This window comes from Microplitis mediator, chromosome 8, assembly GCF_029852145.1.
Source record: "Microplitis mediator isolate UGA2020A chromosome 8, iyMicMedi2.1, whole genome shotgun sequence".
Taxonomy (NCBI): Eukaryota; Metazoa; Arthropoda; class Insecta; order Hymenoptera; family Braconidae; genus Microplitis; species Microplitis mediator.
In genome coordinates, this window is record NC_079976.1 from 19,603,028 (window position 1) to 19,608,329 (window position 5,302).

Sequence of the window (5,302 nt, forward strand, 5' to 3'; positions counted from 1 at the left end):
AACCTGTTGCAAGTTTTTCTCGTAGACGACTAAATTGGTATAGGTTTGTCTGAGAGTTAAAGGGTCAGGATCTCTGTGTTTCATATTTTTTTCAAGAAAATCTAGGAACTTGGCATTGTTAAGTTTTCCAAAGGGAACATCAGCTGTCATGAATGATTCTGCTAAATCGTAGCAGAAAGCATGAGTTCTTGATGGACACTGTGCTTGGGCGTCTGCACTAGGTTGTACATCAACAGCTTGTAGTTCTGTATTTGTTTGATGTAGTTGGGAGTTGTGATGTCGTCTTATATTGGCTTCGGTAACGCGATTAATAGTGACTGTACAATATGAGCAGATAACATGGTCATCAATAAGGTTATAAATACCTTCGGGTAATATAAGGACATTCAAAATATCTTCCCAGCGTTGAGCGACTGTTCGTGCTTGCCTTGGCATGAGTACGGTAGAAAATGAAATATTGATGAACACAAAAATGATAATCAATTGCAAGCACTGATTAAAGCTTATACAGATATTAGTTTAAATAAAAGTAAACAGTAAATAATAGATAAATATATTGGCACTCAATACTAGTAATATGAGAATGAACGGAAAACTTTTTCGTGATTTGATCTTTTGATTTGATACATGAACTCAATAAACTGAATTTGTTTGCAGACTAATTTTAGAGATAGATGAATATCGATGAATATATTTTTGGAACATTTTTTTATTGATCGATGTCAGATTAATTAAACAAAAAAAAAATGAATTTTTATGTTTTATTCATACAAATTGCCTATATTCGAAAAATAATAAAGCATAAATAAACAGAGGTTGTCTTAAACTTGACATAGTTTGTAAAAAAATATGACTACAACTAAAAATCATAAGACTTGTATAATTTGAATATAATATTAATTAATACTAAGACCAGGTGATCGTTCATTAAGAAGGAAACGTTCAAATGTACAAGGGTGGGCTTCAAAGTTAACACAATAATTAGATTAACATTGAACAATTTTACTATTGACAAAGTAAATTAATTTTAAATGAAGTCTCTGGTTTCAAAATATAGGAATTTCCACACATTATCCCACACATTGAATATCGTTACGCTAACATATCCCCGGAGAATGTGTAGTATAAGGTATAAACGAATGTGTGGCTAAATCTGTAGGGCAATGTGTGGAAGAACGGGTAGGTCAATGAGTAGCTAAATGTGTGGGATAATGTGTGGCTAAATGTGTGGTCAATTGTGTGGGATAATGTGTGAGTGCTTGCTTGAGAATTGAGAATAGATGTAAATTTAACTACAGATATAATTTTCATTGGGTATTTATATCTTCAATTGATAATTTACATCAATTTGATAGATCAATTCTAGTATATCTAGTAATATCAAAAAGTAAAATGAATTTAATTGAAAAAAAAAGGTTTTAATCAAAATTGGAATAAATTTAATTAATAGTTTTTATTTTTAACCTCAATAAATGAAAACTCAGTACGTTCCCACGTAAATAAAAATTTATTGTAAAGAAATTTGAAAAAAGTTTGACATGTCAAAGTTTTAAATTCAATACAGATTAAAATTTCAAAGTCCAGTTTTTCAAACCGAGTTTATTTTTATCCGGATTTCAATTAATATTGGTAGTATATATTAATAGAATATACATATACCAGCAATATTAATTTAAACCCGGATTAAAAATAAACTCGGTTTGAAAAACTGGCCCTAAGTTAAACTTTATTTGAACGTTTAAGATGTCAAAAGTAACAAATATAGTGGATTTAGCACTTTATGCGGAAAAATTTTATGCGAGGTGAAAACATTTATGAAATCTTATTCTAAAAACCTATACTTAGTCCAATTTTTTCCTTTTATTTTAAAGCTGTGAAACTAGAGATTTCTTAACTTTTTGACAATAAGGAAAAAATGTAGGAAAATATGTTTTGGAAATTATATTTTAAAAATATTCTCATCCGGCTAAAATTTAATTCACGTAAAAATATAAATCAACTATATTTTTAACAATCTATGGGCATGTTTAGCCGAACTAAGTACCAAGAAAACTTAGTAAGATTTAGTCTTATAGTAAGGGCCAGTTTTTCAAACCAGGTTTATTTTAATCTGGGTTTTAATTAACATTACTAGCATACTTCTATACATTAATAATTTTAGACTTTATGTGGGGATTTCTGAGAAATGTTAGCTCCTCCGGATCCACTGGTAACAAGCGATCGCGTCTTACGTATACAAGAATACATACGCAAAATATAGTGGCGCGCAGTGCAATGGCTAAATGACAGTGTGTGTACTCAAGAGTAAACGATGGAAACAATATCTCTACTACCACCTTTAGGCGCGTGCTGTTTGCTCGCTAATAACTATCCTTGTCAAATGGTACTCATCAATTGTTTTTGACTGTCGTGTGCCACCATTATTGAAACGGACGTTAAAAAAGTAGTAGCGTCAAGAAGCAGTTACACGATCTGTAAAATGAGCGAATGCTCTGTGGGATTCTGGTGTAGGTGTGTTTAATTCAATAACTAACAATTAACACAAATTACAGATAAAAGAATAGATCTTTATTAAACAATATGTACACTAAAACTATGAGAAAAATAGCGAATGCAACTACAAGATACGCGATAGCGAATGCGACTGTAAACGAATACGCGTATAAATCCGACACGTGGTCGGTAGCGGTTAATGACGCGACAAATAATTTATAATTAATAAGACGCGAGCAACAATTCAATATATACTCAATAATTAGTAGCCTTGATATACTAGCTAACTATTGAGAATATTTAAACAGAGATTTAGCGAAGCGGTTCAGACTTAGATCACACTAGAGATATACTATTTTGAGCGAAGCGGTTGGATGGATAGCTGAGTTTGTACTGATCGATGGAGATTAGAAATAGACGTCGTCTTCTTCCTTCGTGGCTGCTCGGTGGTGACGTGGCAGCATAGCTGCAGTAACGAATTTTCCCATTGGCTTAAAAGCGCGCCAACAGGAAATAGTTAGCCGCCAATTTCTCTGATTGGCCAGCTGGTAGCGGGTTCTCATGCCATTTTGACACGGTCATGAGCAAGAAATTGCAGGTGTCGGGCCCAGATAGCGAGTGACCCGGCACTATTCTGACATTCAAGTCAGTAGCGAGTTCGGCTGCTCCCGTACGTAGCGAAAGTACACGAAGCTTTTCAAAATGATTAAGCTCGTGACTGAACACGATCTAATCCTCAATATTGAGTTTTATTGTTTAATTCACGTTGTCTAATTTAACAAAAATATCTACGTATTAATTGGTAAGTAAAATAATCAAAAAATCTTAATATTCGTTGATTCATAAAAAATAATTTCTAAAATAATAATTGATACGCACAATCACATGCTTAACCCACATAGCGTCACTCTACAAATTTTTTTAAATATTTTTATGGAAATTTTTTTAACATTAAAACTATTTTTTTTTTTTTTGTTACAACTATTTACTGATATCAATTATAAAGTTATTTTGTGATTTGTGAATTTATTCAAAAGAAATAAATTATCTGTATAGTTATCAACTTATTAATTTTACTGTTACATCTTCGATGTTATATATAAATATATATTATATCGTACAGATTCATATTTTTTGATCCTTACTTCTAGCAAAACCTTCGATCTGTAAGATTTTTTAACTTCCCGCTAAGAAAATCGACGATTTTCGAAAAATTGGGAAGTTATTGTTTTCACCCCGATTTGCGAAAATCGAAATTTCATCAGATGTCAACGTTTTGCGGTTCTAGGAAGCTATTCTGACTATTTTCAGAATGATGTCCGAGTGTCTGTATGTCTGTATGTATGTGTGTGTGTGTGTGTGTGTGTGTGTGTGTGTGTGTGTGTGTGTGTGTGTGTGTGACCGGCTTATAACTTTTTAACTAATGAACCGATTTGTATGGTTAAGGCGGCAATCGAAAGAGCTTGTTGGCCATCAACTTTTTTGAAAATTTCAGATCATTTGATTAAGTAGATTCGAAAATATTAGCGAATTACGGAAAAAAAGATTTTTTTTTTTTAGTTTTTTATTGATTTCTTAGAAACGACTCAAACGATCGACTTCAAAATCTAATCAGCTCTAGAACTCAATAAAACACGTCGATTTCCGCCTCAATCATCAAAATCGGTTTATTCGTTCGTGAGATATCGTGGGCAAAAGAAATGCCAAAAAACGGGTTTTTGCGAATATCTTTGAAACGACTAAACCAAAGAATTTCAAAATTTGATCAGCTCTAGAACTCAATAAAACACGTCGATTGCCGCCTCAAACATCGAAATCGGTCGATTTGTTCGTGAGATTGTGGGAGAAAGAAATGCTAAAAACGTTTTTTTTTTCGAAAAGAATGGGATACAATAGTATCGCATACTATAAGCATTGTAATTATGATAATAACAAGTCTAAATTTAAATTAAAACGCAGTTCAGATTGCATAGAATGGTTTGTTTTAGAATTAAAATCAGTTGCAATAGAAGTAAATGAATGCTTGAATGAAAATATTGCAATGAACTTTGGTGTTAATGAACAACAACAATTTTCAGCTGCAAAGACATGTCACATTTGTAAACATGCTTTTACTGCAAAAGATACTAAACATCGCGATCATTGTTACTTGACCGGTAAATATCGTGGTGCAGCACATGCGCGCTGTAATTTAAATTATCAAAACAAACATTATATTCCAGTAGTTTTTCATAATCTTTCTGGCTATGATGCACATTTTTTAATAAAAGCATTAGTAAAATTATTTGACAAATCAATCACTATTTTGCCACAAACAAAAAAGAATATATATCTTTTAGACAGGATGTTGATGGGACTTTTGTAAATTTACGTTTCATTGATTCCTTTAAATTTATGGCTAGCAGCATTAAATAATTAGCATCAAATTTAGATATTGATGATAAAAAAATAACCCGCTCAGAGTATCAAGATAGTTATGATAAACTTAAATTAGTTACAAAGAAAGGTATATTTCCATATGAGTATATTGATAGTTGGAGTAAACTAGATGAAACACAGCTACCAGAAAAGAAATTGCTTTATTCAAAATTAAATGATTGTCATCTATCAGATGAGGATTATGAACATGCTAATAAAATCTGGAATACATTTTAGTTAAATACTATTGGTGAATATTCAGATCTATATTTAAAGTCTGATGTTCTCTTACTAGCAGATATATTTGAAAAATTCCGTTCGAGCTGTATGGAAACATAATTTAGACCCATTACATTATTATACAGCACCAGGTCTTGCATTCGATGCAATG